Consider the following 23,647-nt stretch of genomic DNA (forward strand, 5'->3'; position numbering starts at 1 on the left):
ACATGACTCCACTCAAAGAAGACGAGCAACCCAATTAAAAAATGGGCAAAGGACTTGAACAGACACTTCGCCAAGGAGGACATACAGAGGATCCTGAGACACATGAAAAGATGCTCAATATCACTAGCTATCAGAGAGATGCAAATTAAAACCACAAGGCGATACCACTTAGCACCAGTCAGAATGGCTATCATAAACAAAGAAACAAACAACAAGTGTTGGAGAGGTTTTGGGGAAAAGGGGACTCTAGTTCACTGTTGGTGGGATTGCAGACTGGTACAACCACTATGGAAAGCAGTATGGAATTTCCTAAGAAAACTAAAAATGAATTTGCCTTTTGACCCAGCAATTCCACTATTAGGAGTATATCCTAAGAACCCTGAAACACCAATCCAAAAGAACCTATGCAGCCCGATGTTCATAGCAGCACAATTTACAATAGCCAAGAGTTGGAAGCAACCTAGATGCCCATCGGTCAATGACTGGATCAAAAACTATGGTACATTTATGCAATGGAATTCTATGCTGCAGAAAGGAAGAAGGAGCTACTACCCGTTGCAACATCATGGATGGAACTGGAAAGCATTATGCTGAGCGAAATAAGCCAGGCAGTGAAAGACAAATACCATATGATATCACCGTTAACAGGAATCTAAACAACAAAACAAACAAGTAAGCAAAATGTAACCAAAGACACTGAAATACAGAAAGTGCTGACAGGGTCCAGAGGGGAGAGGGGAGAGAATCACAGGGGAAAAGGGGAAGGACTCACATGAACAAGTATAAAGGACACATGGACATAACTAAGGTGGCGGGTGGAGATGGGAGGGAGGTGGGGATCACCGGGGGGTGGGGGTGGGGCAGGGCTGGGAATACAAGAAAGAAAACTGTACTTGAACAAGAGTTAAAATAAATAAATAAATAAAAATAAAAATAAAATAAAAATAAAATTAACCCGTTCTGCAAGCATCCTGATCACCAGTATTTTGAACTGTGCATCTGATAGGTTGGCTAACTCTTTGTCACTTAGAATTATTGGCTCTGGGGCTTTGAGCTGTTCTTGAGCCATAATGTTTTGAGCCTGTTTTGTATGAGGGGCAGAGCCTTAGGTGTTCACCAGGGCGGGGCAACCCAGTTGCTAGGTTGTGATGCTGTATGTGGGGGTGGTATCAGAGAGGGGCAATGGTGTTTGTTCCACTCTCTCTCAGATTTTGGTCCCCTCTGCTGTTTCCCACAAGCAAACCAGGCTCCCCTGGTGCCGGCTCCTGGGTATGTGGGCTTGTGCACCCTCCAGGACCCTGTGGGTCTCTCCAACAAACTCTATGTGAGCCTGGGAGCTTCTACTGGCACCTCGACCCCGAAAGTTTTTCCAATTATTGCTTTTTGGCTTTATTTACTGGTGCTGGGGCCCTAGCCTAAGCGGTCTGTCTCACTGCTCATTCCTTCACCTGGTTTATCTGAGTGTGAATGTGTGACCACAGTCAGCCAGTCGCCTTGCACCCCCACTGGGTCCACCTGTTGCCACCCCACACCTGAGCTCTGCCAACGGCTGCCTGGGCTCCTGGGTCGGTCTAGCCACTTTTTCCTGCGCAATCCCGCTCCACCAGCCGCTGACTCTGCCCGTCTTACCAGTCTGGATAAATGGTTTATTGTTGAGGACTTCCATACAGTTCAATTTTCTGTCTGTTTTGCTTGCGTTTTTGTTACTAGAACGTTGTTGTCTTTAAACTTGGTTGTGCAAGGAGGCTCAGTGTTTCCACCTATGCCTCCATCTTGGCCGGAAGTTCAAGTGAAGGAAAATTTCTTATAGAAATAGGTGAAGTCCAAACTAGAACTGAGAAAGAAAATATCAATGAAAATGAAAGTTTGATCATGAAGCCATGCAAAACAGTTTTATAAAATACGATTTTCATATCTACCTGTATACAGTTTTTGTGAATGACCTTCCTCACTGTATTAAATATATTAACAAATGTGCGCATTATCAGGATTGACTGGGCTGAAGGAGGATGATGATTTTATTATTTTAAAATCACATGTAATTTACAATTACCTCTGTCTTTCTGCCATTAATCTCTGTCTTGTTTTATTAAACTACCAAGAACCAGAGTTAATTTATTCTTTCAATGTGTCTCAGTCACAGTACTTTGTTAAAAAAATACAAATGAATTATTTGGAGAAACAAAGTCAATTTCTAATTTTTCATGTCCAAATTTGGTGTTCTAAAATTCATCAAGCTGAAATTCCTTGTTATGCCACTGTTCAAAAGCAGACAGTTTTATGTATGAGTTTTATCCATAGACTCATAAATATTTTTAGCTGAATAGAATATACAAAATGATGTAATTCAGCTCTATATTTGGGCTCAGAGGTCTCTGGGTTAAATAAATTGCTGAAGGTCACACAGCTAAGAGGTACCAGTTCAGAGACAATACACCAACTTCCTTGCCTTCCAGGTTGGTGTCCCTACCCCAGATATCACAAAAGATGAGTTTTTAATCTTAAGTGACAAATGAACAAAGTTTTTGAACCTGTTAGCTATGATGGCATAGAAATCAGTACTTAAATAATATGACTTTTCAAAAAATTTATTGATTTGAGAGAGGGAGGGAGAAGGAGGAAGAAAGAGAGAGAGGAACAATTATTTGTTTTTCCACTTATTTATGTATCCATTGATTGCTTCTCGTACGTGCCTTGACTGTGGATTGAACACACAACCTTGGTGTATTGAGGCAACTCTCTAGCCAACTGAGCTACGCAGCCAGGGCCTACATAATGTAACTTTGGATTATAGTTGTTTCAAGGAGTTATAGGTCCCTCACTATCCAGTAGAGCATTCCTATGAAACATTTCATAAACTGAAATGGCGTTAAGCTAAGAAGCAATTACCATTATTTAAGTGAAAATATTTTTGAGTATTTCCAGACCCCCAAAATAACTTAACAAATTATACCAAGTAACACATAAAACCTAAGATAACACTAACACTAAAAGCAGGCATGATATGCTAAACATATGGCCTGTATAAGGTAGAGATAAGGTATGTACGGTATACTTTCACTTACCGGGAATTGGGAAGACAGTGAGCTCAGGGGGAGGCTGAGAGGCAGTGGTGACGGTGTGTAGACTGAGTGGTGGGAGGCTGGAGAAGTGGGAGATACAGGAGACCGGGGTGGAGGAGAGAGAGGAAGAAGGTTATCTGTTAACAAATCATCTGAGTACATCAAGGCAGGCAAGTCACGAGCACGTACACCTTATACATCTGCCTGCCTTGATGTTGAAGGTTAAAGATGAAGGTTAAAGTCATCTTCTGTGGCTGGTGTGGCTGGTGTGGCTGGTGTGGCTGGTGTGGCAGATTTGAAATACAACAGTATGCTTGACTGCTTAGCCTCACTCATTTTTCAGCTATATGGTTTTTTGGCACTCAAAACATCCTGCAAACTTGCCCTAAACCTAAATGCCCTATCAACACTGGGGAAAAAACTCTAAAAAAATGAAAGCCACACTTTTCTGCAGTCATTGTAACACTGTTAATGATAGCAAAAATCTCATATGAGTGCTTCACGTTCAGTTCCTAGGTGACTTCACTTTGAGCTACTGCTACGGTGATTTGGTTTCCGTTTGCATCTTCTGCTCTTGCAGTTGAATCAGCTCTTCATCTGTCAGTTCTTGGCCACCAGATGCCAAAATCCCCTCAACATCATTTTTGTCAATTTCCACAAACCCAGCCTCCTTAGCCAAAGTCACTTGCTTCTACACATTCTATCCCTTCTACACATTCTCTAGTTACCTTCTTCAGTTCTTCTGGGAACTTTCCAGCAGCTTCAGTGTCAGCCCACGTACTCTCTCCAGTAATCTGTAAACTGTGAAGCTGCCCTCGCCTTGATAACTGATCAAACCACCCATGACTGCCTTTAAATTCCACGTTTGCAAAATCTTCATCAGTTATTGTCAGCACCTTCTACTTCAGCTTATTAAAAAGATTGATTTCTCTTTAAGTATAAGATTACCTAACAGGACACCCTGTTTGAACGCTCATCCGTCCACTCAAGCAGTAGACTTTCCATTTTACCCGTTGGTGGATGCCAACTAAGAGAGCACAGTTTGCTGCTGGCAGAACTAATGGTCACTTTGGCCATTTTCAACATTCTTTCTCTCGGCATGTAAGGAGTATGGATGGTGGATGCAGGCAAGTTCAAGGCTCACACAATATCTCTATTTCATTCACTACAATAAAAATAGCTTAATTATGTTCAATTTATGCTGTGTAATACCCTTATAAACTCCTATGCTTTTCTGATACCTTAGGACACATTTTATTAATGGATGCACAAAATATAAATAAATTAAGATAAAGCACACATGCTCTCAGACACCGTTCAAATCTTTGGCAACTTGGTGCTGAGATGCTGAATGTAGTTCCGGGAGAAGGAGTTTGGCCGCTCTCCTGCTCAGAGAGTTGCTGTCCGCAACATGGCTCACTGCAAAACAAACCTGAACTCTATTTTTGCCTTTTGCCTATTTCCATAAAAGTGAAAAATCTCCCCTTAGAATTTCTGTTGGCAATAGTAGATACTAATGGATGTCTTTTGTAAAAGTGGAGAGGCAATGTGGACTTTCGAAAAGCTGGGGGATATTTGCTTATGACTTAAAAGGCCACTTCAAGCTCTAAGATGAATTTATAAGACGAGATACTGGTTTGAATTTTTAAAAAATTGAACACTATGTTTTTGCATGCTAATCTAATAAAACTATGCCAAATATTTCCAAAAGATCAAATATAAATAGAGGAAAGAAGAGAGAGTTACGAGTCTGCTTCTGGCTTCTGTCACTGTTGATATTAGTGAAGGTGATGGTATGTTTATAGTTGCACTGAGCAAAAGAGTGCTAACAGCAATCTCCTCACACCCTCAGCTTTTTCTCTGAAGATTTCTTCACTTCCTTGCTTTAATTAAACTTTGTTCAGCCTTGAATATACCACCCACTGACCAATTCCCTAGACTCAGGACTGAGAGTGGCCTAGTAGCCTTCTCACTCCCCGTTCCTGTTCCCATATCATTTCTCCCCCATCCTCAGACCACACAGCCAGCCTCTAATTGCATGTGTGGGTTTTGTACAGGCACAGGAAGCCCAATGGCTCCTAACCCCCATTTCTCCACCATCCCACTGCCTAACCTCTTCTGTGCCCTGTGCTTACTGTCTCACAGAAGGACATCCAGGGTTTGCAGTTGCTAAAAAGAGAAATCTGGGGATGACACTTGGCCCCTCTCTACGTGACCTGATTCAATCAAGTTGAATTCTGTTGGTTCTACCATAAATATATCTCTAGTCTGTTTGCTGTTCTCCAAGCCTGTTGACAGAGTATCAGTTCTCGTCAGCATCATTGTTTCCACGCCTAGTGGCCACAGCTTCCCTCCCCACCAGACTTGGTGCCTCCCAATTTATTTTTGTACTTGGTGACAACCATGTGCATTGTATTTTTTTCTTGCAGCATCCTATTGCTTTCATAATAGGAATGAACTTCAGGAAAGCCAAAACATATTCTCCCATTAACATAGCTCTTGCATGTTAGAGCCAGATGTAATGGCTTTTTATAAAGGATCCATTAACTTCCAAATGTCTCTTCTGCAGGTCTAAGATATGTGTACCCTTGAAGGCCTACCCACAGGGTAGAGTTATAGAAGGCTCTCAACTTTTAAACTCTAACTCTAACAATGTTCAGCTGCTGAAATGCCATTTTAGATGCTATCTAAAATGCCATTTAGATGCTATCAGTCCACAGTGTTGTGACCTTTTCAGAACTATAACTTCATTGTGTATAACTTGTTCCTACTTTCCAATATCTCACTTGATTATTATATAAATCACACTTGTTTTTAAATAATTTTATTTTCAGGTTGCCAAATGAATGAAAAACTAAATTATATTGTTTGGGCAGAGTTATAACAATCAGTTGCCCATGAAGCCAAATAAAAATAAATTACAATATAGGAAAGGACATATCTTAACTATTCTTGAGTACTTTCCCCCCAGTTTGAAATTATTTCACAGTATGACAAAACATTAAGTAAAGTAAAAATATGTGTTGGCCCCACATACAGGGACCCACCCATCTTTGTAAGAATGGATGGCTACTGATCAAATTTTAAGGTCAGTGAAAAGTAATCTCAAATTTCACTTGATTTAAGCTGAAAACAATAAAAAACAATGAAATAAGAAAGAAATTCTGAGATATGCCAATTTTGGGAGCACTTTACTGAGATGACTTTGAAGGGCAGAAAATGACAGAAACTAGTTTTTACTTGTCCAAGGTTTTATTTATTCTGCATAACTCTACTTCATCGTAACATGATCTGTATTGTCATTTTTCTGTCAAAGTGTGTTATCACTTTAGTCTATTTTTAATGCTCCATTCCCTTAAAAAATAGAAAATATATGAGGTCCATATTGGATCTTTTGGGATATTAACAATTTAATATGGAACTGGACTATGTTATAAAGCTACAGCAAGAATTCTGATGATTGAAAATTCAAGGGGGTCCAAGGGGCCTCACATGTCTCATGGATGGTAATGGCCTAGGTTGAGACTTCCTTGGATTGTTAGACATGTCAGTGACCAAGAGCCTGTGGATAATAAATCATTGTGGAAACCCATCCTCACTTTGATAAAATGTGCCATATTTTCATTCTTATGGTCTGTTTCATACATTTAGTGCCTGAGCTAAAGCATTTTTAAAGTATGCTATTGACAGTTATGAATGCTTTTCTGATGATGAGATGTAAAAGTGGTTCTTTGTTCCTGAAAAACTCTTTTTGGTGGTTAATAATATAGGAATTTTGCATGATGTTTTCCAATCTGGCCATCCAGGTGTTGGTATAGTCCTTCCCAAGGTTAGCTACTGTAATGGAGGTGCAGTTTAAATATTGCCCCAGGATGAAGCTCAGTGTAATATTCAGTGTATCTGCCAACAATTTAGAGTGCATTCAATGAGTAACAAAATTGTCTTTGGATCTTTGTTACACATGGTACCTATGTGTGTTTCAAGAGAAAAATCAGAGGAAACATAATAATGGTTTTAGAATGTCATTATATATGTAGAGTTAACTGAATAAATAGCTAAGTGTCATGGATAAAATTTTAAAATGATTAGTATACATAATAGTTTAAAGAAGTGATTTTTCACCAGGAGGATTGGAGGGTAATTGTGCTTGAAGATGGAAAAATAATGTTGCTAATTAACTATACCCATTAGAAATTATTTGAATTGGTCATTTCTCATCTTCATTTCAAAATATAATATATATGTTGGATATAGTGTTACTTTAGAAGTTTTAGTTTACACAAGGAAAGGTGATACATTATCCACCATGTTTTAAGACAGATTTTATGTAATTTAATGCTGAAAATGCTAATATTTACATTAAAATAAATCAAGAACTCAGCAAAGTAGGCATGGAAAGGAATTTTCTCAAAGTGATGAAGGGCATCTTCAAAAAATCTACAGCTAATCTTAATAGTGAGAAACTAGATGCTTTCTCACTTAGACCAGAAACAAGGTGAGGATGTCTCTCACTACTATTCAACATTGTACTGTTTGTAAGTCCTAGCTAGTCTAGTAGGAGAAGACAAGGCATTCAAAGGCATGCCAACTAGGAAGGAAGAAAGAAAACTGTCTTTGTTCATAGGTGACATGACTATTTATGTGGAAAATCAATAAAAAGTTTCTGGAACTAATAAGGAATAATAGCAAGATTGCAGGGCACAAGGTTAATATATAAAAGGCAATTGTTTTCTTATATAGCAGCATGAATAATTATAATTTTAAATTGAAAATATAATGCCATTTATATTAGCTCCAAAAATAAAGAGAAATGGGTATAAATATAATACAATATGTTCAAGATCTACATAAGGAAATGACAAAACTAAGATGAACAAAATCAAAGATTTAAATAAATAGATAATCCATGCACAAGGAGAGGAAGACTCAATATTGTGAAAGTATCTGTTCTTCCCAAGTTGACCTGTAGATTCAACACCATACAACCCCAACAAAAACTCCAGCAAATTACTTCATAGACATTGACAAACTTATCCTAACCTTAATGTGAAAAGACCAAAGGCCAAGAATAGCCAATAAAATATTAAAGAGAAAGACAAAGTCAGAGGACTGATACAACTAAACTTGAAAATTTACTAGGAAGTTACAGTAATTGAGACAATGGGGTATTGGTAACAGACCAGACAAATAGGTAAGTGGAACAGAATAGGAAGCCCAGAAATTGACCCACACAAATATAGTCAACTGATTTGGACAAAAGGGCAAAGACAAGTCAATGGAGAAAGGACAGTCTTTTCAACAACTGGGCATCTACAACGCTTCCCCCCAAAACATGATTCTGGATACAGACTTTCTCAAAAATTTACTCTAAATGGGTCACAGACACAAATGTAACATGCAGAATTAAAGTTCCCAGAAGATAACATGGCAGCACGTCTGGACAACTGTGGCTCTGGCAATGACTTTTTAGATACAATAACAAGGCAAATTTCATGAACGAAAAATTTGAGAAGTTAGGTTTTATTAAAACTAGAAACTTCTGCTTTGTGAAAGATTTTCAAGAGAATGAAAAGACAAGCCACCAACTTGAAGAAAATCTTTTCAAACCACATATCTGATAAAGGGATCACATCCAAAATATATAAGGAAGTCATAAAATTCAGTAAGAAAACAAGCAATCTAACTGAAATTTGAGCAAGAGATCTGAACAGATACTTCACTGAAGAAGCAAAAAAAAATGAAATTCTCAGCACCATTTATAATTTAGTAAATTAAAAAACCACTAGACACCTATCAAAATGCCCAAAATCCAAAACACTGACAACATCAAATATTGGTGAGAATGTGAAGTAACAGGAACTCATTCACTGGTGGCAGGGATGCAAAATGGTACAGCCACTTTGGAAGACAGTTTGACAGTTTCTTACAAAACTAAACACACTCTTACCATACAATCTGTGAATCATTCTCCTTAGTGTTTACCCCAAAGAGATGTACATTCATGTCACAAGAACATGCACATAGATATTTATAGGAGCTTTATTTATAGTTGCCCAAATTGGAAGTGACCAAAAAGTCCTTCAGTAGGCAAGTGAATAAACTACACCCAGAGAATAGAATATTATTTGGTGATAGAAAATCTGCCAACAAGCCACAAAAAGACATAGGGGGAACTTAGATACATATTGCTAAGTAAAAGAAGCCAATCTAAAAAGACCATCTACAGTATGATTCCAATTATATGGCATTCTAATAAAACGGTGGTGATAGTAAAAGGATCACTAGGGGCTCCAGGGAAGGGAGGGAGGGAGGACCAGGTAGAGCACCGAGGGTTTTTAGGGCAGTGTCACTCATCTGTATCACACTGCAAAGGTGGATACATGTCATTCATTATAAATTTGTGGAGACCCATAGAGTGTACATGATGAACTATAATGTAAATTATGGACTTTGGTTTGTAATAAGTTGCCAATAGTGCATCAGTTATGACAAATGTAGCACATTGATGCCAAATATTAACAATAGAGGACACTGCATACAAGTGTGGAGGGAAGGGAGGTGGATGGAAACTCTCCACTTTCTGTTCAGTTTTGCATTTGAAAACGCATTATATAATTTCTGAATATTATTTCTTTTCAAAAACAACTTTACAATATATAATTGAAATATAAAGAATCACACATATTTAAAGTGTACAGTTTAAAGAGTTCAGGCATAGGCAATCACTGTGATATGACTGCCACAGCCATGGTAATGGACATATCTAACACCTCCCTGAGTGTCCTTGTGTCCCCCTTGCAACCGTTTTGTGGCGAGAAAATTTAACGTGAGATCTACCGTCTGAACAAGTTTTGAAGGGCACATGTTTACTGTACTGGTGACTATCACGGGCAGTGTTGCACATCATACCTCTAGAACTTATACTGATGTAACACACCTGAAACTTTATACCCATTGAACAACTCCCCATTTAACATTAAAAACATATAAGAGATTCCTACAAATCCATAGCAATAAAATCCCAGTAACCTTAGAAGGCAACCCACACAATGGGAGAAAACGTTTGCAATCCTTGTATCTGATGAGCATTGTTTCTCAAACCTTTAAAAGTCCTTGCTCTGTGGGATTGCTTTATTCATTTTTAGTTTTGATGGAAAAGGCCAAAAGGCTGTGTCATCACACATTGCAGTAAACTCACAAAGGTAGCAGAGACTTGCTGCTTAATTCAGTCTTGCCTTCCTATACAATTCATGTCAATGTACAATAGGCATGATGGCCTCAATATTTATTTTAGCAAAATGAAGGTAGGAGTTTGAAATTACCATGATTGGTAGAATAACACAATTTGGGTCCAGTTACGGTTCAATTAAATTGCCATTTCAAATCAATTTTCTGGTTTTATTTTACTTGAATTTGACTCACCATATGCAGTTTTCACCATATGTGCTTTGCAATGAACCAGAATAAATTCCAAAAGGAGCCAGCACATCTCACCTATTATAGTTCAAGTTCAGTTGTAATACAACACAATAGAGACCTTCCCCCTTTTCATCAAATTTTCTCATTCCTGAATGGACTTTGTATAATTAGCCAACTGTCAAGTAAATTGTCAAGTAAATTTTCCTTATTTTGATAAAGTTTAAAAATTCAAATAATTAGCTTTCATGTGTCTTCTCTGTCTTCTTGAAATTTTCTTTTCTTTTTTTTTTTGAGACTAGAATTGGCTTTATTTAATTCTTGTTCAAGTACAGTTTTCTGTCTTATATTCCCAGCCCTGCCCCCCCCCCCAGTGCTCCCCGCCTTCCTCCTATTTATGTCCCCCACCTTAGTTATTGTCCATGTGTCCTTTATACTTGTTCATGTGAGTCCTTCCCCTTTTCCCCTGTGATTCTCTCCCCTCTCCCCTCTGGACCCTGTCAGCCCGTTCTGTATTTCAGCGTCTTTGGTCATATTTTGCTTGCTTGTTTGTTTTGTCATTTAGATTCTTGTTAACGATGATATCATATGGTATTTGTCTTTCACTGCCTGGCTTATTTCGCTCAGCATAATGCTTTCCAGTTCCATCCTGTTGCAAAAGGTAGGAGCTCCTTCTTCCTTTCTGAAGCATAGAATTCCATTGCATAAATGTACCATAGTTTTTTGATCCAGTCATTTACCAATGGGCATCTAGGTTGCTTCCAACTCTTGGCTATTGTGAATTGTGCTGCTATGAACATCGGGGTGCATAGGTTCCTTTAGATTGGTGCTTCAGGGTTCTTAGGATATACTCCCAACAGTGGAATTGCTGGGTTAAAAGGCACGTTCATTTTTAGTTTTCTTAGAAAATTCCATACTGCTTTCCATAGTGGTTGTACCAGTCTGCAATCCCACCAACAGTGAACTAGGGTCCCCTTTTCCCCACAACCTCTCCATCACTTGTTGTTTGTTTCTTTGTTTATGATAGCCATTCTGACTGGTGCTAAGTGGTATTGCCTTGTGGTTTTAATTTGCATCTCTCTGATAGCTAGTGATATTGAGCATCTTTTCATGTGTCTCTGGATCCTCTGTATGTCTTCCTTGGTGAAGTGTCTGTTCAAGTCCTTTGCCCATTTTTTAATTGGGTTGCTCATCTTCTTTGAGTGGAGTCATGTGAGTTCTTTGTATATTTTGGAGATTAAACCTTTGTCTGAGGTGTCATTGGCAAATATGTTTTCCCAAACAGTTGCTTCTCTTTTTTATCTTGATACTGTTTTCCTTAGCCATGCAGAAGCTTTTAATTTTGATGAGATCCCACTTGTTTATTCTTTCCTTTATGTCCCTTGCTCTAGGGGACTTATCAGTAAAAATATTGCTGAGTGGAATATCTGAGATTTTCCTGCCAATGCTCTCCTCTAGGGCTTTAATGGTTTCCCAGATTATATTTAAGTCTTTTATCCACCTTGAATTTATTTTGGTGTATGGTGTAAGTTGGTGCTCAAGTTTCATTTTTTTTTTTTTGCATGTAGCTGTCCCGTTCTCCCAACACCATTTGTTGAAAAGGCTGTCTTATGTTATGTCTTACTGTCTTATGTCTTACTCCATTTTATGTTATTGCCCCCTTTGTTGAATATTAATTCACTGTGCAGAGTTAGGTTTATTTCTGGGCTCTCTGTTCTATTCCATTGGTCTATGTGCCTGTTTTTGTGCCAGTAGCAGGCTGTTTTGATTACAGTAGCCTTGTAATACAGTTTGATATCAGGTATTGTGGTCCCTCCTACTTTGTTCTTCTTTCTCACAATTGCAGCTGCTATTCAGAGTCTTTTATGGTTCCATATAAATTTTTGAAGTCTTTGTTCTATGTCTGTGAAATATGCCATTGGTACTTTAATAGGTATTGCATTGAATCTGTAAATTGCTTTGGGTAGTATGGACATTTTGATGATGTTAATTCTTCGAATCCATGAGCATGGTATATGTTTCCATTTGTTTGTGTCTTCCTTGATTTCTTCCTTCAATATTGTGTAGGTTTCTGCATACAGGTCTTTTACCTCCTTGGTTAGGTTTATCCCCAGATATTTTATTTTTGTTTTTGCTATATTGAATGGGATTTTTTCTTGATTTCTGCTTCTGCTGTTTCATTGGTGGTATACAAAAATGCCTGATTTCTGGATATTGACTTTGTATTTTGCTGTTTTGCCAAATTCATTTATTAGTTTGAGCAGTTTCTTGGTAGAGGCTATAGGATTTTCCATGTACACTATTATGTCATCTGCAAACAATGCCAGTTTTGTTTCCTCCTTTCTGATTTGGATGCCTTTTATTTCCTTTTCTTGTCTGATTGCTGTGGCTAGAACTTCCAATACTATATTGAATAGAAGTGGTGAAAGTGGACAACCTTGTCTTGTTCCTGATCTTAGTGGAAAAGCTTTTAGTTTTTGCCCATTGAGTATGATACTGGCTGTAGGTCTTTCATATATGGCCTTTATTATATTGAGGAATGCTTCCTCTATTCCCATTTTTCTGAGTACTTTTATCATAAATGGGTGTTGTACCTTATCAAAAGCTTTTTCCGCATCTATTGATAGGATCATGTGGTTTTTGTTTATGTGATGTATTTTGCTTTTGTTTATGTGATGTATTACATTTACTGATTTATGAATATTGAACCATCCTTGCATTCCTGGGATGAATCTCACTTGGTCGTGGTGTGTGATCTTTTTGATGTATTGTTGGATGCGATTTGCCAATATTTTATTGAGGATTTTACCATCTATGTTCATCAGCAATATTGGCCAGAAGTTTTCTTTCTTTGTTGTGTCTCTATCTGGCTTTGGGATTAGGATGATGCTGGCTTCATAAAAAGAGTTGGGGAGTTTTCCCTCCTTTTGGATTTTTTGGAATAGTCTGTGAAGAATAGGGATTAGGTATTCCTTAAAAGCTTTGTAGAATTCTCCTGTGAAACCATGTGGTCCAGGGCTTTTGTGTGATGGGAGTTTTTTTATTACTGCTTCAATTTTATTTGCTGTTATTAGCCTGTTCAGGTTTTCTGCTTCTTTTTCATTGAGTTTTGGAAGATTATATTTTTCTAGAAATTTGTCCATTTCACCTAGGTTTTCAAATTTCTTGGCATACAGCTCTGCATAGTAATTCCTTACAATCCCTTGTATTTCTGTGGTATCAGTTGTAATCTCTTCTCTTTCATTTCTGATTGAGTTTATTGGGGTCCTCTCTCTTCTTTTCTTGATGAGCCTACTTAAAGGTTTGTCTATTTTGTTTATCTTTTCAAAAACCCAACTCCTAGATTCATTGATCTTAGAATTGTGCTTTTAGTCTCTATGTCATTTAATTCTGCTCTGATCTTGCTTATTTCCTTCCTTCTACTTGCTCTGGGCTGTCTTTGTTGTTGTTCCTCGAGTTCTTGCAGGCGTCGGGTTAGGTTGTTTATTTAAAATGTTTCTATTTTCTTTAGGTAAGCCTGTATTGCTATGAACTTCCCTCTCAGGACTGCCTTCGCTGTGTCCCATAAGTATTGGGTTATTGTGAGTTCATTTTCATTTGTTTCCAGAAACTTTTTGATTTCTTCCCTAATTTCAATCTTGACCCATTTGTTGTTTAATAGCATACCATTCAGTCTCCATGATTTTGGGTGTTTTTGTTTTTTTCCTGTGGGGTTAGTTTCTAATTTCAGTCCCTTGTGATTAAAGAAAATGTTTGGTATGATTTCTATTTTTCTAAATTTGTTGAGTCTCATTTTGTGTCCTATCATGTGGTCTATCTTTGAAAATGTTCCACATGCATTTGAAAAGAATGTGTATTTAGTTTCTTTGGAATGAAGGACTCTATATATATCAATTAGGTCCATTTCATCTAGGGTGTTGTTTAATTTTGCAATATCTTTGTTCATATTTTGTTTGGAAGATCTGTCCATTTTTGACAGTAGGGTGTTAAAAAGCCCCTACTATAATTGTGTTGCTGTCAATATCTTTCTTGAGGTCCGCTAGTATTTTCTTTATATATTTGGGTGCTCCTATGTTGGGTGCATATATATTTATGATGTTAATGTCTTCTTGGTGGATTCTTCCCATGAGTAATATGAAGTGACCTTCTGGGTCTCTCTCTATTGCCCTTTTTTTGAAGTCTTTTTTGTCTGATATGAGGATTGCTACCCCAGCTTTTTTTCTTGTCCATTTGCTTGGAAAATTTGTTTGCATCCTTTTACTTTTAGTCTGTGGTGGTCTTTTGACGTGAGGTGGTTCTCTTCTAGGTAGCATATGTGTGGGTCATGCTTTCTTATCCATTCAGCTATTCTTTGTCTTTTAATTGGTGCATTTAATCCACTTACATTTACGGTTATTATTGAAAGGTACTTATTCATTGCCATTTATGTACCTGTACCTGTGTTCCTCTCCATCTCTCTCTTTTCCTTCCTTTCCTTAAAGCAGCCCTTTTAGTAATTCTTGTAGAGCTGGTTTGGTGGAGGCATATTCTTTTAGATTTCTTTTGTCTTGGAAGCTGTTTATTTGGCCTTCTATCTTGATTGAGAGCCTTGCTGGATAAAGTAGCCTTGGTTGTAGGCCTCTGTTTCTCATTACTTGGAATATTTCTTGCCATTCTCTTCTTGCTTGGAACGGTTCCATTGAGAAGTCAGTAGCCAACCTTATTTGGACTCCCTTTCTGCCTTTAGGATTTTCTCTGTGTCTTGGAGTTTTTCCATTTTAATGATGATGTGTCTTGCAGTAGGCCTCTTTGGGTTCCACCTGATTGGGACTCTCTTCGATTCCTGGATTCGTGTGACTTTATCTCTCATCAAATTAGGAAAATTTTTTGTTATTACTCTTTCAAGTAGATTTTCTATCCCTTGTTCTTCCTCTCCTTCTGGTATTCCTATTATGCGGATATTATTATGTTTCATATTGTCTTGTATTTCTCTTAAATCCTCCTCATTCTTTCTGATTCTCTTTTCCATTACTTGCTTCATCTGGGAGATTCTTTCTACCCTGTCCTCTAGCTTGCTTATGCGGTCTTCTGCCTCATCGATCCTACTCTTCATACCTTCTACTATGTTCTTCAGTTCAGAAATTGTATTCTTCATTTCCTCTTGGCCTTTGCTGATGGTTTCTATTTCCTTTTTCATGTTGATATAGTTTGCGGAGAGTTAATTGTAGCTCCCCTCTAGTTTCTGGTAGTTCGTTGTAAGCTCTTTGAATTTCCTGATAACCAGTGCTTTGAATTCAACATCTGATAGTTGACTTGCCTGTATTTCATCTAACATTCTTTCTGAGACTTCCTTCTTTTCTTTTATTTGAGGATTGTTTCTTTGACTTCCCATTGTTTGTGATGCTCTTCTTGTTGGCCTCAGCTTCTTAAATTGATCTGTTCTGGTACCCTGGATTTAAGGTGTGAACTTCTGTGGTAGGATACCTGTGAAATTCAGTGGTGCAGTCTCCTGCAGGTATCTTGATGTTCTCTGCTTCCACCTACTCCTGTCTTTGTTGTGTGTGTGTGATCAGTTGGATCAAACTGGAGGGGGAGGCAAAATTGTTTATGATAGCAGAAGAGTATTTTATATATTTACAGTCACAGTCAGTAGAGAACAAATAGAGAGTCTTTAGGCTATGAATAAAGTTAACCATGCTCTTCGACTCAGCTTGCCACTTTTAAGAAAGGATGGACAGAAGATAAGTCTCTTGCTGGGAAGGGGAGGCTTGTGAGTTGTATCTAGAAAGCAGTGTGGTTGCGCATGGTCAGGTTTTGAGGTAAGGTGAGAGTAAAGGTTAGTAACTAGGTGTAGCATGTGAGAAAATAGAGTTAATCACTACAGTAATAGAATTCAGGAACCTGTAAGGTGGTCTAAGGTCTGAGAGATGTGTTATGAAGTATTTACCGTTGTATAGAACAGCTATTATTTACAATAATATTAGAGCATCATTCACGTGATAGACTCTATGTGATCTGTCTAAATGGGGGTTATAGAGCTTGGGTAGTATGCCAAAGGAAAGCAAGTGGCGTGAAGTATAGAAAATTAGCAAAACACTGTGGAGGAAAGAGCAGTGGGAACCTGTCAGGTTGTACAATATAACCAGCCAGGACTAAGAAACCTGTACAGAGAGAGGAGGAATACAAAGATATTAAAATTTAAAAAAGAAGTGAGAATAATGCCAAAAATAATACACCTAAAAGAAAACTAAACAACAAACAAACAAACAATCCAACCCCCCCCCCCCGCCCCNACACACACACACACACACACACACACACACACACAAAAGTCAGGAGAAAGGAGGAATAAGCAAAGAGTTTGGGAAGAAAGGAAGAAGAACTAAAACCAGACAAAAAGAGAAAAAATGAGGGAATAAGTATTGAAAGATAGAGCAACAATACAATTTAAAAAATATAAGATTACTTAGAAAAGAAGTTGAGGAAAAAAAGGAAAAAAAAAACCTTCCTTTGTCAGTTTAAAACTGTCCAAACCGGTTTTTCTGGTTGTGGCAGGACCTCTCTGTGGGCTGGTATGCAGGCGCGCACCCTTGAGCGTGTGTGCGCACGGCGTGCCCGAGCCAGGCTACTGGATTGGGAAGTGGGCGCCCGCACCCCAGCATGCTGCCTGGGTCCCACCGAATGTGGCACTGTCCGTCTCAGTCCCGTGGCGGGACCCAGGTGTTCCTGCCCCTCCCCTGGATGGTGGCTGGGCGGTTGGACCATGAAGCAAGTTGCTGTGGCAGAACCTCAGTTCACTTTCCAATAGAGACTTCTCCACAAAGCCTGCCTCTCAGTCCAGCCCAATCCCGAAAGACCGGCAATAACAGTGTCCATCTCAAATCCCCCGGGGTTGGCGGGCTGGTGGGCTGGTGGGATGGCGACCACAGAGTCTGAAGTTGAACAGGGCCCTCCGCCCCTGCCACCCTTTACATAAACTTAAACTCACAGGTCTCTGCCCAATATTGCCCAGCCTGCCTAGATGGGGAGGAGGGGGTCAGTTCTCTCCCACAGACCCTGTAGCAGGCCTACGGCTCCCACAGAGTCTGTTGCAGACCCACTGGGTGCCAGGCTTCTGGAGTTCCCGCTGCCACAGGCGCCCCAGCTCTGGACCCAGAGCAGGCCTCTGTTTCCCACTGATGCCGCCAGCCCAGATTGCCCACCGCTTCTCCTCCGTACTCACGCACCGGCCAGAGGTCGCCCGCCACAGAGGAGGCCAGGGGCGCAGCTGCTTTTGTCCTCACTCACCTTCTGGAGTCCTCGCCAACCTGCAGCTATCTGATCCCTCTGTCACACTCTCTGATCTCTTATTTTCATGAATGTTGGGGAATTGTTGGTTGCTTACGCTGTTTTTCAGTAGATCCGCCTGGATTTTCTACCAGGTGCACAGGAGCTGGTTTCCCTCCATGCTACTCTGTCGCCATCTTAATCTCCTCTCTCATTAAATTTGTATATTGCTTTAGGTAATATGGCCACCTTATTTTTATTTTGCTGTTTTTCTATTGTTCAAGTATAGTTGTATCTATTTCCATCCCACCATTCCCACACTGCCCCACCCATGCCTGCCTCCCACCCTTGAACCTGCCCCCTTTGGCTTTGTCCATGCATCTTTATATATGTTCCTATGACCCTTTCCCTATTATCCCCTATTAATCCTCTTCCCCTTCCTAGCTGTTTACTGTCAGTTTGTTCTTTATTTCAATGTGTCTGGTTGTATTTTGCTTGCTTGTTTTGGTGATGAGCTTCCACTTATAGGTGAGATCATATGGTATTTGTCTTTAACCACCTGGCTTATTTCACTTAGCATAATGCTCTCCAGATACATCCATGCTGTCACAAAGGGTAGGCGCTCCTTCTTTCTTTCTGCTGCATGGAATTCCATTGTGTAAATGTACCATAGTTTTTTGATCCATCCATTTACTGATGGGCACCTAGGTTGCTGCCAGCACTTGGCTATTGTAAATTGTGCTGCTATGAACATTGGGCTGCATAGGTCCTTTTGAATTGGTGTTTCAGGGTTCTTAGGATATAATCCCAGCAGCAGAATTACCGGGTCAAAGGTAGTTTCATCTTTAGTTTTCTGAGAAAATTCCATACTGTTTTTCACAGTGGCTGCACCAGTCTGCATTTGCACCAATAGTGCACTAGGGTACATTTTCTCCACAATCTCTCCCACACATGTTGTTTGTTGCTTTGTTTATAATGGCCATTCTGACCTGTGTGAAGTGGCATCTCAGTGTGGTTTTAATTTGCATCTCTGATGGCTAGTGATGCTGAGCATCTTTTCATATTTCTCTGGGCCCTCTGTCTCCTCCTTGGAGAAGTGTCTGTTCAGGTGCTTTGCCCATTTTTTAATGTTTTTTTTGTCTTCTGGAGTGGAGTTATGTGAGTTCATTATGTATTTTGGAGATCAAACCCTTGTTCGAAGTATCATTTGCAAGTATGTTTTCCCATATGGTTGGTTCTCTTTAAATTTTAATGCTGCTTTCTTCAGCTGTGCAGGAGCTTTTTATTTTGATGAGATCCCATTTGTTTATGCTTTCCTTTATGTCTGTTGCTCTAGGGGACATATTGATGAAAATACCGCTGCATGGAATATCTGAGATTTTCCTGTCGATGTTTTCCTGTAGGACCTTTATAACTTACATTTTAATGTTTTATCCATCTTTTTAAATTTTTTAAAGACTTTATTTTTTATTTTTTGAGAGAGGGGAAGGGAGGGAGAATGAGACAGAGAGAATTATCAAAGTGTGGTTGCCTCCCATGCATCCCCCACTGGGGAATTGGTCCACAACCCAGGAATGTGCCCTGACTCGGAATCGGACTGGCAACCCTTTGGTTTGCAGGAAATCAATCACTCAATACACTGGGCCACACCAACCAGGGCCTTTTATCCATCTTGAGTTCATTTTTGTGTATGGTGTAAGTAGGTGATCAAGTTTCATTTTTTTGCATGTACCTATCCAGATCTCCCAACAGCATTTGCTAAAGAGGTTATTTTAGTCCATTTTATACTTCTGCCCCCTTTGTCAAATATTAATTGGCCTTAGAGACTTGGGTTTATTTCTGGGCTCTCTGTTCTGTTCCATTGGTCTATGTGCCTCTTTTGATGCCAGTACCAGGCTGTTTTGACTGCATTGGCCTTGTAATACAGTTTGGTATCCGGTATTGTGATCCCTCTTACTTTGTTCTTCTTTCTCAAAATCGCTGTGGCTATTTGGGGTTATTTATGGTTCCATAAAAATTTCTGAAATGTCTGTATTATATCTGTGAAATATGCCATTAGTATTTTAATAAGGATTGCATTGAACCCATAAATTGCTTTCGGTAATATGGACAGTTGGAGGATGTTAATTTTTCTAGTCCATGAATATGGTATACATTTGCATTTGTTAGTGGCTTCCTTAATTTCTTGCTTCAGTGTTGTGTAGTTTTCTGAGAACAGGTCTTTTACCTCCTTGGTAAGGTTTATTCCTACATACTTTACTTTTCTTGTTGCTATATCAAATGGGATTTTCCCCCTGATTTCTGTTTCGGCCGCTTCATTGTTGGTATACAAAAATGCCTTTAATTTTTTAGTATAGACTTTCAACCCTGCTGTTTTTCCAAATTCACTTATTAGGTCGAGTAGTTTTTTGTGGGGTCTTTAGGGCTTTCTATGTACACTATCATGTCATCTGCAAACAATGACAGTTTTTCTTCCTCCTTTCTGGTATGGATACCTTTTATTTCTCTCTCTTCTCTGATTGCTGTGGATAGTACTTCCAATACTATGTTGAATAGAAGTGGTGAAAGTGGACAACCTTGTCTTCTTCCTGATATTAGTGGGAAAGCTTTTAGTTTTTGGTCATTGAGTATGATGTTGGCTGCAGATCTCTCTTATATGGCCTTTACTATGTTGAGGAATGCTCCGTTTACTCCCACTTTGCTGAATTTTCTTTATCATAAATGGGTGCTGTACCTTATCAAATGCTTCTCCTCATTTATTGATATGATATGTGATTTATGTATTTCCTTTTGTTTATGTGATGTATTACATTTATTGGTTTGTGAATGTTGTAACATCTTTGCATCCCTGGGATGAATGTCACTTGATCATAATGTATGATCTTTTTAATGTATTGCTGGTTGCAGTTTGCCAATATTTTGCTGAGGATTTTAGTGTCTATATTCATCAGTGATTTTGGACTGTAATTTTCTTTCTTTGTTGTGTCTTTGTCTGGTTTTGGAATTAGGATGATGCTGACTTCATAAAGAGTGTGGGAGTCTTTCCTCTTCTTGGATTTTTTGGAATAATCTGTGAAGGACAGGGGTTATCTTTTCTTTAAATGTTTTGTAAAATTATCTTGTGAAACTGTCTGGTCTAGGACTTTAGTGTGCCAGGAGTTTTTTATTACAGCTTTGATTTCATCACCTGTTATTAGTCTGTTAAGGCTTTCTGCATCTTCTTCATTCAGTTTTAGAAGATTATGTTTTTCTAGAGTTTGTTCGTTTCACCTTAGTTTTTAAATTACTGGGCACATAGTTGTTCTTAGTAATGTCTTACAGTCCTTTGTATCTCTGTGGTATCAGTTGCAATTTCTTCTCTTTCATTTCTGATTGTGTTTATTTGGATTTTCTTTCTTTTTTAATTTTTTTTATTTGATGTGAATATTTATTAAGTTAAGGAACTATTTCTCTTTTTTTTATTTAACTTTTGTTCAAGTACAGTTTTCTTTCTTGTATTCCCAGCCCTGCCCCCCCAGTGCTCCCCACCCCCTCCCATCTCCACCCCCATCTTAGTTATTGTCCATGTGTCCTTCATACTTATTCATGTGAGTCCATCCTCTTTTACTCTGTGCTTCTCTCCCCTGTACCCTCTGGACCCTGTCAGCACGTTCTGTATTTCAGTGTCTTTGGTTACATTTTGCTTGCTTGTTTGTTTTATTGTTTAGATTCCTGTTAAAGGTGATATCATATGGTATTTGTCTTTCACTGTCTGGCTTATTTCGCTCAGCATAATGCTTTCCAGTTCCATCCATGCTGTTGCATAAGGTAGGAGCTCCTTCTTCCTTTCTGCAGCATAGAATTCCATTGTGTAAATGTACCATAGTTTTTTGATCCAGTCATCGACCGATGGGCATTTAGGTTGCTTCCAACTCTTGGCTATTGTAAATTGTGCTGCTATGAACATCGGGGTGCATAGGTTCTTTTGGATTGGTGTTTCAGTGTTCTTAGGATATACTCTTAGCAGTGGAATTGCTGGGTCAAAAGGCTTCTTTCTTTTTTTCTTGATGAGTCTGCTTAAAAGCTGGTTGATTTTGTTTATCTTTTCAAAGAACCAGGTCCTTGATTTACTGATTGTTTGAATTGTTGTTTTAGTCTGTATGACCTTTAATTCTGCTCTGATCTTGGTTACTTCCTTCCTCCTATTCACTTTGGGCTTTGTTTTTTGTGGTTCCTCCAGTTCTTATTGATGTAGGGTTATGTTGTTTATTTGAAATGTTTCTATGTTTTTTACATAGGCCTGTGTTGCTATGAACTTCCCTCTCAGGACTGTCTTTGCTCTGTCCCATAAGTTTTGGACTGTTGTGGGTTCATTCACATTTTTTTTCTAGAAACTTTTTATTTCTTCACTGATATCATTATTCACCCATTTATTGTTTAATAGCATGCTATTCAATCTCCATGAGGTTGAGTGTTTTTGAGTTTTTTTCTTGAGGTTAGTTTCTGGTTTTAGTCTTTTATGGTCAGAGAAAATGCTCGATATGATTCCAATTTTCTTGAATTTGTTGAGGCTGGTTTTTGTGTCCTATTGTGATCTATGTTTGAAAATGTTCCATGTGCATTTGGCAAGAATGTGTTCTTTGCTTCTTTGGGATGAAACATTCTCTATTTATCTGTTAGAGCATTGTTCAGTGCTGCAATATTCTTGTTGATATTTTGGAAGATGTATCTATTTGTTAGTCGGGTGTTAAAATACCCTAGTATATGTGTAACCCTAGTATATGTGTGTTGCTATATATATTGTTCTTGAAGTCCTCCAAGATTTTATTGTATATTTGGGTGCTCCTGTGTTTGATGCATATATGTTTACAATGTCTATGTCTTGAGTATTATGAAGCATCCTTCAGTGTCTCTTTATGGCTTTTGATTTGAAGTATATATTGTCTGAGATACGTATTGCTACCCTAGCTTTTTTTTTTCCTGTCCATTTGCTTGGAATATTTTTTTCCAAGCTGTCACTTTCAGTCTGTGTAGGTATTTTTTTTCTGAGGTGGGACTCTGGTAGGCAGCATATGTGTGGGTTATTTTTCCTTATTCATTCAGCTACTCTTTGTCTTTTGATTGGATCATTTAATCCATTAACAGTTAAGGTTATTATTGGTAGGTATTTATTCATTGTCATTTTATCCACTATGCACCTGTGTTCTTCTCTATCACTCTTCCTCTTCTTCTTCTTTGAAAGACTTTATTTATTTAATTTTAGAGACAGGGGATGGTAAGGAGAAAAATGAGGAAAGAAACATCAATGTGTAGTTGCCTCTTATGCACCCCTACTGGGGAACAGACCCACAGCCCAGGCATGTGCCCTGACTGGGAATCAAACTGGCAACCCTTTGGTTTGCAGACTGGGAATCAAACTGGCAACCCTTTGGATTGCAGACTGGCACTCAACCCACTGAACTACACCAGCCAGGGTGGCTTCTTCTTCTTATAGCAGTCCCTTTAGCATGTCTTGCAGCACTGGTTTGGTGGTGATATATTCTTTCAGCCTTCTTTTGTCTGGGAAACCTTTTATTTCACTTTCCATTTTAATCAAGAACCTCTCTTGTGGGAGCCCACCAGGCCGCAGGGGATCACGGACAGAGCCCCCACTGTGAAAACGGTGGCGGGACTTGGTTTCTGGTCCCTGGAGCCGGCGGGTATCTTGACATCTTCCGGACCTTCTCCTTCTCAGCCTTGAAGGAAAGAACAAGGTCTTGGCATGTGCATCATGTTCCAGGAAAGTGATAGTCATGAGGACACTGCTATCTGTGGGCAAATGTTCTCAGGATGTGAGAACATCTTGCCCTCTTGATAGCCTTCAGGGAATGTACAAACTTTTGTAAAACAGCATTGTTCTCAGGCCACTGCAGTTCTGCATATAAGCCAGCAGTTCCTTGAATAAA

This window comes from Sturnira hondurensis, unplaced genomic scaffold (assembly GCF_014824575.4).
Source record: "Sturnira hondurensis isolate 20B ecotype Veracruz unplaced genomic scaffold, ASM1482457v3 Scaffold0008908, whole genome shotgun sequence".
NCBI lineage: Eukaryota > Metazoa > Chordata > Mammalia > Chiroptera > Phyllostomidae > Sturnira > Sturnira hondurensis.